Source organism: Sus scrofa, chromosome 4 (genome assembly GCF_000003025.6).
Source record: "Sus scrofa isolate TJ Tabasco breed Duroc chromosome 4, Sscrofa11.1, whole genome shotgun sequence".
NCBI classification, from domain to species: domain Eukaryota; kingdom Metazoa; phylum Chordata; class Mammalia; order Artiodactyla; family Suidae; genus Sus; species Sus scrofa.
The window spans coordinates 74,712,039-74,724,383 of NC_010446.5; the positions used below are offsets into that span (position 1 = coordinate 74,712,039).

Below are 12,345 nucleotides of genomic sequence, written 5' to 3' on the forward strand. Positions count from 1 at the left end.
TCCTGCTTTACTCTTCAATGGTACTCATGTCAGGTTAACGGCAAAAGCAAATAAGGAGCCAAACTCCAGGACATTTTAAACCAAAGGTCACCTCCAGGGTGGGGTGAGGGTGGGGGTGTGTCTGCAGGAGAGGGACCCATTCATTTGTCCCGTCTGGAGCAACTCAACGACTCTGTGGTTTTGCAGAAACTTTCACTTGGCACCGCTACAAATGTTGAGAAGCAGCTGTATTATTTTTACTTATTTAATCTCAGAACAAATCATAACCTACATGCAACCATGTGACAAAGTCAAATTTTTAAAGTTGTGCCAATTTAAAACAAACAAGCAAAAAAAAAAAAAAAACCCTAGTAAAAGAGGCTAATGTATCTTGTTGGGAAGAACACTAAGTGAGCTCAGGAGTCACCCTGCAAGATTTCCAGCATATGAACCAGCACTGCAGATAAAAGTGTAGTCTTGATTTCAAAGAGCACATAAAACTTCTACCTGAGCCCAGGTCTCTCCTGCTAAAGGCGACCATTATTCTGTTCTCAGCCACAAAACAGTGATGCTAAGAGAATAGGAGTTTTCTGCCCAAATTATCTGAGAAAAGAAAGAGCAAAGAACATAGACACAACCATCTACGAGGTGGATCTGAGTCAGTATCAGAGATGCATCACCATGGATTCCAACAGAGGCTGACTGCTCCCTCCCTAGGGTACCTAGCATGCGCATACGTGTGTGTGTGTGTGTGTGTGTGTGTGTGTGTGTGTGTGTGTGTGTGTAATGTGGGGAGGGGAGGTTGATCAGAGTATAAGAATACAAGGCAGCTGCAGAAAGGGCAGGAGGCACGGCTTCTCCAGCTTCCTTACTGCCGTTCGCTGGAATTCTCATCAGGACCTGGGAAGAGGTCCAGGCCACTGCACAGAGGCCTCATTCAAGGCCCACCTCCTATGGAGGCAGCAGGTGGGGAGCGGGGTTGGAGGAGAGGGCAGACAGAGAAGGAGGGAAGCGGGGAGGGGAGCAGAAGGAAAGGAGAGGCAGACTCCAGCCTACCAGCATCCTCAACGCAGGACAGAACAAGGACTGGTTTCCCTGCATTCAGAAACACGCAAAATATTGAAACTGTGTTACAGTAACACTAAAGGCAGATTGGAAAAGGCACCACAAGCTCAGCATTCTCACAAAGGCGGCTCAGCACTCCAGCTCCCTTGCTGCATCGTCAGTGCAGCTCCCCGTGCCCCTGGGCAGCCCAACCCCAGGCCAGCACAAGGAGAAGGCAGGCCTCTGCCACCAGAAGGGCTCAAAAACATTCACTTTCTGGGGTGACTCTTTTCCTTCAAAAGACATTCTTAAGCCGAGTAATGCCATTTGTTTCAAGTGTACAGAGAGCAAATATGTAAAACGAATGGTAAGAAATCCTCTAATATAGCCACGGCTCAAATGCATTTGGGGTTCAAAGTAGAGGGAGAAGAAAGTCACAGTGTTTCCTTGTTAGAAGCCTCATTTCATTCAGCGGCGGTAGAATCAAATATTATTAGATTTCCATTTGCTTCCCTTTTTATAGTTCTGGAACAACCACACAGCATAGGGGTGATAATACTTTAATATACTTCTCATTTAAGAATGATGGGGAGTTCCCTGGTGGCCTAGCAATGAAGGATCTGGCGTTGTCACTGCTGTGGTTCGGGTTGCAGCTGTGGCATGGGTTCAATCCCTGGCCCAGGAATTTCCATGGACCACGAGCTCGGCCAAAAGCCCCCAAAAAACAAACAAAAGAAATTTCATAAAAGCCTGAGAAATATCGCCCTTTCTATTTCAAAATTTGACACTGATAAGAATAAAAGAATTATTTAACTCCAGTAGCCAATTTTGACCAAAACCTTTTAATTTAAACTTTTAGTTAATTCAAACTTTTGTGGCCAAAGTGTAGACAGGGACCTAATAATCTAATGATGAGACTGTAAATAACAGAACTTGTCAACACACACACACACTGTCGGGTTGACACGCTGAACGGGCAGATGTTCTACACAGGAGGCAGGAGCGGGCTGGGGCTGGGTGGGCCAGAGCTTGACCCCCGCATTCACAAGCCATCTTATCAGTCTGGGGCCGTCCCCCCCATTTCCCTGGAGAAACTCACAGTAAGGAAATCAGTACTGCCCCATCACCGGCCCAGCTCAACGGTCCCCGGAGCCTCCAAGTGACCAGCAAACAGGCTCCCCAGGAGAACAGCCCCGCCCCAGATGACACCCTGTGTCCACTCAATGCCCATCAATGGCTTCGTTTCTATGCACCCCCCCACCCCCTGGCTCCTGGTTACTTAGCAGAACAGGCCGGGGGGGCCCCTCAGCTGCTAACAAGGCTGGAGACAGACAGACAGACAGGTCTCCCCAGGAGAATGGTGGACCGAGCACTGTGGAGCTGTGGCCACTTGTTTTCCAGCTGGGTGGCATCGAGTGGGGGCAGCGACATCTCAGGGTGTGTGAGGGCTGGATGGAGCCGGTGGAAAAGGTGGGGGGAGCACCAGAGGTCCCCTACCCACAAAAACTGCCATTTCAGGCTAGGGATCGAATCGGAGCTACAGCTGCTGGCCTGCACCACAGCTCACAGCAACGCCAGATCCTTAACCCACTGAGCAAGGCCAGGGATCAAACCCACATCTTCATGGTTACCAGTTGGGTTCTTAACCCACTGAGCCACAACAGGAACTCCAGAAATTGCTATTTCAATTAGCTAGGGCCAAACACAAGAAAGAAATAAGGTGCTAGGTTCAGCAGGAATGATGAAACCCCCTTTAGTCCCGACATTTCTCCCCACCCCCCCCCCAGGTGAGGCACTTATTACAGGTGGAATGCCCTTATTAACATGAGCAGATGCACAGAGACGGACATGCTGAAACTGTGTGCACCCAACTCTAACCAGTATCATTTCTGGAGAGTGGCTTTGACGGAGACAGCCACAGTCTATGTTATCGGTCAGGATCATTTAGTTGTGTGTGTGTGCTTTTTTTTTTTTTTTTTTTTACAAGATATGGATTGTATCGGTTAGAAAAAGTAAACCAGGCCTCATGCTAAGTGAGAGAATCTACAAATTCATGGTCAAGGGACAGCCCATTGCAGCCACCTTACCCACCTCCATGAGTGACGGCCCTTCCAACCAAGGAAGTTCAACAGCCACAGAATTTGCAGAAAAAGCCACTGCATGCAAACACCCAGGCTACTTCAAGAGAGCCAGGGGAAGGGCATGCATTTCAAGGCCAAGGCGGGGTGTTCTGGGGACAGAACAGGAGGAGGGGAGAGCAGGGCCAGCCTCTTGGCCACACCTGCAGACATGGAGTGGGGGGGCGCTCTTCTCAGGGGCAGCTTCCACCCATCCCTTCAATTCCTGCCAGTGACCCCACAGGACAGACTCTACAAAGGTTTTCTGAGTGAATACAAGGAAAAAAGGGGAGAGGAAGAAGGAGCGGAGGAGGAGACCAATAAAGGAGGGAAGAGAAGACTTCAGGAGCGGGGGGAACAGTGGGGAAATGGGGGAGGGGGAACCAAATTCTACCCAACAAGAAAAGGGTTGTCTTGACTTTATGACACATGTATACAGGAATTTAACAATATACCTGTTAACATGTAATTACCTTTTATTTCCCTCTCAGGCTGTAGAGAGTCCTGTTAACTTCCAATTTGGGACTCAGCAGGAACAGGCTAGGTGCCCTGGAGGTCCAGCTGGAGACTGCAAAAAATAAAAGGGCCCAGATTAAAAACTATTCGGGAGAAAGAAGTGATTCATTTTTAAAGTCTCATTAAAAAGAAACCGATTTCACCGAGCAACAGAGACAGCGTATTTCCTAATATACCTGGGAAAAAATTGGGTCCAAAGCCTCTTTCTAATACAGCTGCTCTAGTCAACTTCAAATTGATCAGAAGACAAAAATCAACCACTAGACTCTGTATCAAATGGAAAACAAGCAAGCGAGCCTGAGCCTGCGGGCTGCCATCAGCCTGGAGACCCCGTGGCTCTGCCCCACTCTAAGCTCGACCTCCCCGGAGCATCTCAGGCATCCTTCTCATTCAGGAAACCCGGCTGGAAGTGATGTCACCTCACTAACGACTGCTCATCTGGGGAGGCTGACTGCCATAGCATTGCTCTTGCAGAAACTTTGTTCATGTTTGTGGGGAACCAGGTGCTCCAGGTCAGCTTCTTCTTTGGTTTTGTCCTCCAGGGACAGGGCCTCACAGCCGCGTGCCTCGCTGTCCCCGTCTCCTCTCTCCTGGAGTCAGGGTGGCCCTTGCAGGCGACACTCCCCCACTTTTGAGTATTCCGTATCTCATTTTTAGCAAGGATGTAATGAAGTGTCTGGGCACGTGGTCAGCCCAGAAACAAGGTTTTTTTCCCCCCCATTTGACGAAAGGGGAAAGAAACTGAGGATTTTGAGGAATGTTCTATCCCCAGGTCTGTGTGACACATAAATGTTTTTATCCTCTTTGGAGAGACTTGGCTGAATCCTGAAAGTAACTGTTATCTGGACATCGGGCAACTCGTGAGAAAACACCATAGTGGAAAACCGAACCATCCTCTTTCTCTCTAGCTTCTGCTTTCAGCCCGTGCCATCGGTCCAGCTAACGGCATCTCTGTTTACTTGAAAGCAGGAGCGAGCACACAGGGAAGGAAGAGGCTCTGACTATAACCGCTGTCTTTTTTGAATTGAGATTTACTCTATGTTTTGCCTGGTTGTAGGAGTCATCAATTGTAAAATTCATAAGGAGGCACTTGGGACATCAACAGATGATGTCTGAGAATCACTTCATTAAGGTTGATGCCATCTTCACAACAACCATCATTATCTCCTTTCGGGAGCGATGTGTTATGAACAATACACCAGAAGTGTATGAGTGAGGCTGCAAATCTTGACTTGGATTTTGAAGAGCTTCAAAAAAAAAAAATTAAAAATACAATAACAAAAGAAATCCTGAAAATGTCTATTTCAATAATAACTAAGACTGATCATGCCCACTCTCACATTTAAAACTTTCAAAATAATCTACTTTCCTTTCTATCATTACCTAAAAAGGTTCAACAAGAACATCAAGTCCAAATTGGAACTAAATTAAACAGAACTATCAACTCCGAGGTCTGTGGTGCTTTGTGACTGCTTACTGCCTGCAATTTAAGATTTTACTTTATTTGCCTGCTGAAATGTACGGGATGCCAGGAATTTAAATGCATAAAATCATAGACATTTAATAGGACATTAGAGAAAATTTTAATCCAAAATACCTTTGGACCTAATTTGAATGGACGGCAACTCATGATAACAAAGTAAAAAGTTTGGTATTTTGCTATTCTGGAAATAGTTTTTTTTTTGCTTTGTCCTAAAATTGTATCAAAAATTCCTTTTCATCTTCATCATCATTGTTGCCTTGTCCTTCTCATACATTGGACGAGAGAGAGCAACAAAGAGCTGGACCCTTCTTCAAATGATTCAGAGACAGAAAAGTCACACAACTATGACTGGGATGAGGAATAATACCATATACGAAGAACTTCAGGACTGGGTTTATTTTCAAAGTTGTCATGGGACCTCAAAACCATCCTGATAAAAATAAGTCAAAGCACATATTCTTTCAATTGACCCATGTCAAAGCTGAGGACATGAAAGCTCAGACTGGTCAAGTGACCTTTCCAAAGTCACACAGTTGGTCCCAGGCCTCAGATTTGCTAGGTGCCAATTCAGTGCTCTATGAGATCATCATTTCCATAAACAACCTCTTTAGAGCTCATAACTGCATCTTTCTACACATTTAATATTCTACATAGCACAAATACTACTTGACGAGTCAACTCAACTTTAATACAAAACACTGCTCAGTATGATCAAGAACATACTCTGCCTTGGCTCAACATATACAGCTGGATTAAACCATTAGGGCCCATGAGAAATCCGAAATGAAACTGGGGATGCTCTTGGGGTGTCTAACCTAGAAACATCTACTCTAAAAATAGAATTTCCGTGTCTCACGCATAGTCAAATCACAATCATAGCTTTGCTACAATATCTATTCCAACAGATATTATTGATAGCAATTGAGCAAAATGCAGGCGTATTTTGCAGCCAACATAAGCAGTTTTTAAAGTAAGGATTTCAAGATAATTTACTATGAGATCCATCAGTTCAGACAGAATTCTTTCTCTAAAACCCCAGAATTACTTAAGAGCACTTCATTGACCCGCATCAGCAGCTTTCCCCCATCGACAGTCATCTGCTGACTCCCCAGTAATTGACCCTGCATGGTGGTAGTTGCTAAGGAACCAAAAAGCATGAGAGGGTGTCCTTGCCGACTGTAGAATGGGATCATTTAGGGGGCCTGCGCCGTTGGCATGTGAGTCAAGGTTTGCACATGACGGATGTTTACATGTGAGTGTGTGTAGAGGGGTAGTTATACATTCACATGTGGTTTCCCCAGGGAAACTGACAGATTCAGTAAAGAGTATATGTGGGGAAGCAGGGCAAGAGAAATTGAAATAGGCCAACAGGTGGCAAAGGATGCCCACTACATGTGCCCACCCCCCCCCAGTGGTGCAGGAAATCAAATATCCATTAAAAACATTCCCTTACTGAAAATATGTCAGCAACAAAGTACCATCCTTAAAATTCTTCACATTAACTCATAAATGGTGCTAGACAAAATCATGAGAAAAAAAAGGACAAGGTTTGAACACACTCTCAACAAAGAAAACAAACCAATGCCAAGCAAGCACAAGAAGGGATCCTCAATACGATTAGTCAAAATGAAACCTTAATGTGACACCACTGGAGATTCCCTAGAACGGCCAAATTTAAAAGGGCAAAAACATCAAGTGTTTGCATGGATAGAGAGCAACTGGGATACCCATACAATGCTGGAGGGAAGTTCAAAACGTTGCAGGCACGTTGCACAAGAATTTGGCAATTTTTTATAAAGTTAAATATACACTCAGCCGACGACCCAGGGATTCCACGCCTAGGTTCTCACCCGAGAGAAAGGGAAAGGCACGAATTCCACAGAAAGACGTGTACAAGAATGTTCAGGGTAGTCTTGTTTATAACGGCCCCCAAGTTGAAAGAAAGCAAAAGTCTGTCAACTGGTGAATGGATGACACACTGGGGTGTGTCCCATCAGAGCCTGGACTTCGCAATATAAACATTCCTGAACTACTGATGCTACAAAACATAAGCAAATTTCAAAAACATACTCTGGGAAAGAAGCCAAACACAAACGACTATCTCCATAAACCCACAGATAGGAAATTTTAGAGAAAGCAAACTCTAGCAAGAGAAAGCAGATCGACGGTTGCCACGGGCCTGGGGGTGGGGACAGATGAACTGCAGAGGCATAACCGACCACGTGGGGAGGACAGAAACATTTTATATCACGACTGTAACAGTGGGTACATGATTGTGCCTCTTTGTGAAAATTCGCTGAATTATACACTAAAATCAGTGTATTTAATTGACATACATGACTTCAACATAACTGATTAAAAACAAACAAAACACAATTTAGTGTCACCATCATTTAACCTGAAAGTCATTAACCTTAACAACACGCTCTGAAAGTCCCTCAATGGATGGTCCTCCACAACTTCAAATACTTAACCAGGATTATAGCAGTCAAGGATGGCGAAGTCCCTGGACACCATCAAGAAAGGAAAACCAATAGCCAATAACACCGCTTATAGGATAACTAAGTTATTCCATTCTTCTTCGACTGCCAACGACCTATTGGTTGTGGCTTTTTAATAGCTTCCCAGAGAGCAGCCTAATAATGATGTGTCTAAGATAAACCTGCTCAAAGTAAAAGGATACTCTTCCTAGAATGATGGATGATCTGCAGAGGGTAACACAAGAGAAAGAAGAATTACCAGGAGATGTGCAGGAAAAAACCAAGCGTGGAAACTTAAAGACATGTGGCCAGATTATAAATCAACTTCAAACTATTCCTTAAAACCTACTGATGCCTTAATTTGGAAATATTTCTTAAACATCCACGAGGCTTACTCCTAGCCCACTGGACATGCTTATCTATGACCTAAATCAAGATATAAGACAGGCTTATCAAAGTTACAGCTAATTCGAGGTTAAAAACGGCTAAAATGTTGTGTGGGAGAACATGATTTCAAATGTGTGAAGGTGAAACGATTTCCTAGTGCTAATGTCAAATACAGGTCAAAAAAAAAAAATTCCCATATTGCATTCATTCAGTCAACAACTATTTCCTGGAGGGCTATGCCATGTGTTAGTCATGACACAAGATGGAAAAAGACACCAGGATTAGGTAAGAAAGAGCCTTTGACCTTACAAAGTTCATCCTCCAAAAAATGTAAGTAATGTGCTCCACGGTCAAAGGTATAAACTAATCAACTGAAACAGATCTACCAGTTTAGCATTCAACTCAGCTACGGCATAACTACTGGTGAAAACACAGGCTGAACTAACACAAGCAGAGAATTCAGTACAAACATACACAAGTACGGCTGTGCTCTAGCCTGGGCAACTGGCGTGGGGGTGTGTGTAAGGTTCTGTTATGCTCTGGATGGACACCTTACAAGCCCGGCACCTCTAAGACGATGCATGAGCCTGGAGTTACCCTGTACCTGCAAAGGGCTGAGGACTCTCAGATCTGGACAAACCAGGACAGGGACAGCTAGGAAGGGGACTGAGGAAGTGCCTGGGGCTGGGGGTGGAAAGCAGAACCACCTTATGGGGCAATAGACATCACCCGAGTGGTGGAAATTACAGAGGCAAATCTGGCTCACGGTAAAAGCATCCCAGTGCTGCACAACCTCCAACTGGAATGGACGTCCTCGTAAAGCGGGGAGACCTGGCAGCAGCAAGTTTGAGGAAGTGAAAACGTAGCCACACTCTCTTCCTCATGTTTCGTTATCATGCATCACCTGGACCACTTCCATCACTGCGCAACCTCCCGCCCCCAACGCCCCGAGTGTCAGCCATCCATGGGGTAGCAGGATGGATCTTCTTACATCCCAGTATGACCATGACCTGTACGCCCAACCCCATGCTGGCCTTCCATCACCTACTGGATCGAAGCCAAACTCTACCTCTCCTGCCCCTCTCCCTCCCGGGCTGGTCTCAGGGCCCAGCTCCCTCTTGCCCAACACGGCCTGTGACACTCTCTGAGCTACCCCCACTTCTCCAGACACACAGACAATTCCTCCTTTGAGAAGTGTTCCCTTGGCCTCCCTCTGACCACGTCCCCCCTCTTCCTGTCCACGGCGCCTCACCCGTGTGCATCTAAACACTCACTTCCTTTAGAAAGATGAGTTACGGCAGCATCTCCCTGATAAACCACAAACCCTGCCTGGTTATCTTAATCCCTAGGACTTAAACCCTAGGGCCCCAGGATGTGACACTTCCTAGATATTTCTGAACAGGGCGGGGATTCCAAGAGACCCCCATTCTGTAGGTCCTGTCTGCTCCCACACCCATCGGCAGGGTGTCAGTGTGCACTGTGCAGGAGGTGCAGAGCCAGTCAGTGCAAACGCTGGTGCCCTGAGGCTATGGAAGTGGTGGTGGGATCTCCCTAAGGACTCCAGGCAGCCTGACTAGGGATACAGCCCCGAAACCACAAGTACCTACTGGACATACTGGAATTTCACCATCAGCTGGGCTCACCCCTGCTTTCACGCCTTCACGCATCACGGGACCTTGAGGAAGTAAACCTCGCAAAGCCAGGATTTCCTGCCCTGAAAATGGAGATAACTGGAGCCCTGGCCTCCAAGGCTCACTGTGAAGATTAAATGCCACCGTATCACCAGGAGCCACAAAGGAATTGGCACCATGGCCTCTCTCAATACGGGGCAGATGGCTCACACCCTCCTGCCCGCCTTCCATCAGCAAACGGAAGTGACACCTGCTTTGGAGCAGGCGTTTCAGCAAAAATGGTAAAAACGCCGGTGCAGTGGGGTCGCCTGATTAAAAATAACAGATTTTGGAGTTCCTGTTGTGGCTCAGTGGTTAGCGAATCCGACTAAGAACCATGAGGTTCGGGTTCGATCCATGGCCTTGCTCAGTGGGTTAAAGATCCGTCATTGCCGTGAGCTGTGGTGTAGGTGGCAGGTGCGTCTCAGATCCTGCATTGTTGTGGCTCTGGCGTAGGCCGGTGGCTATAGCTCTGATTGGACCCCTAGCCTGGGACCTCCATATGCCGCAGGAGTGGCCCAAGAAATGGCAAAAAGACAAAAAAAAAAAAAAAAAATCACAGATTTCTCAACATTCTAGAAAATCACCTTTTATTTCCCAAAAGGCCAGATTATACAACTAACGACATCTTCCTGGGGTTCAAAGCAAAAGGCCCCAACTGCCTCCCTGCCCTGCTCCTCACATGCTGTGAATTCACCCTAAAAATAGGCTTTTTATGTATTCCAACAATTAATTTATTTGGACTGCTCTGAAACTGAGCCTTCTAGTCCCTTAGGTTTTAGAGAAAAGCAGCAGCATCCAGACAAGCTGCATTACACTCCCTCAGATGCAGCCCAGCGCCTTGTTCACTGACACTCTAGGCACAACAGCACGTGGCAGACACGTGTCTCCAGGAGAGAAATTTCTGGAAAATATCATCACAGAGAAACCAGTAAAATGCTTAGGACAACATCGCTGTCACAGTTTTGTTTTCAAGGATAAATGCACCTGGTTCCAAATAATACATTTTTTTTTTTTTTTTTTTGTCTTTTGTCTTTTGTTGTTGTTGTTGTTGTTGTTATTGTTGCTATTTCTTGGGCCGCTCCCGAGGCATATGGAGGTTCCCAGGCTAGGGGTGAATTGGAGCTGTAGCCACCAGCCTACACCAGAGCCACAGCAACGCGGGATCCGAGCCGCGTCTGCAACCTACACCACAGCTCACGGCAACGCCGGATCGTTAACCCACTGAGCAAGGGCAGGGATCGAACCCGCAACCTCATGGTTCCTAGTCGGATTCGTTAACCACTGCGCCACAACGGGAACTCCCCAAATAATACATTTTTTTAACAAGAGTGTTGCCCATCTCGAATATTCGTTTTTAATACCCTTTGGAATGACCCTGGCACATAGCTTATTATACAAACGCATGCTTTTAAACCCTAGCACATTATCAACTGGTTATGATCCAATTATGAATGTGGTCATTTTCCAGGGTTTTAATGGTTGTGAGTCAGTAACTGGAAATGCTACCTCATTCAGCAACGATTAATAAAATAACAGAGCAGAGTCTTCGGTGGTTCCCAGACTCTATACCAGCCACAGGTGGGTGGGGCTGTTATTCAGATGCAAGAATGCGAATATCAGCGAGCGTGATCTTGACATATTCTGTGGGACGAATATGCTACTCTGGGAACAAAGTACAGAGGAGCCTCTCTTCTTAAAAATGTTCAAACTTGCACAACAGCAGAGATTTCCTAAATCTAAACTATATTAAGGGATATTTTCCTTTTTTTTTTTTTTTTTTTTTTTTTTTGTCAGCACAGTCCTTCCAAAGTACTGTACTTCTCACACCATTTACAAAAATAAACATAAATTGGATTTAAGATCCACACGCAAGACCGGAAACCATAAACTCCCCAAAGAAAACACAGGCAGAACGCTCTTTGACATAAGCTGTAGCAATATTTTTCGAATCTGTCTCCTCAGGCAAGGGAAACAAAAACAAAAATAAACAAATGGGATCTAATTAAATTTAAGAGCTTCTGCACGGCAAAGGAAACCATCGACAAAACAGACAACTGACTGAATGGGAGATAATATTTGCAAATGATATGTCTGAGAAGGGGTTAATATCCAAACCACACAAGCAGCTCATACAATTCTGTATCAAAATAACAAACAAACCGATTTAAAAAAACAGACAGAGGATCTGAAGAGACATTTTTCTAAGAACGACATACACGTGGCCAACGGGTACATGAAAAGGTGCTCAACATCACTAATTATGAGGGAAAAGCAAATCAAACCCACAGTAAGATGTCACCTCACACTTGTCAGAGAGGTTTTCATCAAACAGACCACAGCTCACGAATGCTGGAGAGGGTGTGGAGAAAAGGGAAGCCTCATGCACTGCTGGTGGGAATGCAAACTGGCGAAGCCACTGTGGAGAAGAGTATGCAGGTTCTTCAAAAAACTCAAAAAAGCAAAAGTCACTGCACTTCTTTATGCAGCATAAACTATCGCAGAAGACACATATTTTGTGTTACTCAAGTTTTTATGTGCAAAATCCCTTATTAACCTATGTTATGAAAGACAGTTCCTTCAAGAATAAATACAGATAAGGAAAGCATTTCTCTTATCTGGAGGCTGATCTTTCATTTTTTTTAAATTTTTCCAAGTGGTCAAATACA

General features: G+C 45.3%; 1 protein-coding gene across 3 annotated transcripts in view; it reads right to left on the reverse strand.

The window, feature by feature from the left end:
* The window catches only part of FAM110B (family with sequence similarity 110 member B), a 134,536-nt gene that overhangs the window by 100,586 nt on the left and 21,605 nt on the right, over window positions 1-12,345 (reverse strand). For all 3 annotated transcript variants that reach the window (XM_013988070.2, XM_001925806.5, XM_021089349.1), the window contains exon 2: window positions 3,614-3,708. The gene's annotated coding sequence lies outside the window, so the exon portion shown is untranslated. The remainder of the gene's footprint in view (window positions 1-3,613; window positions 3,709-12,345) is intronic.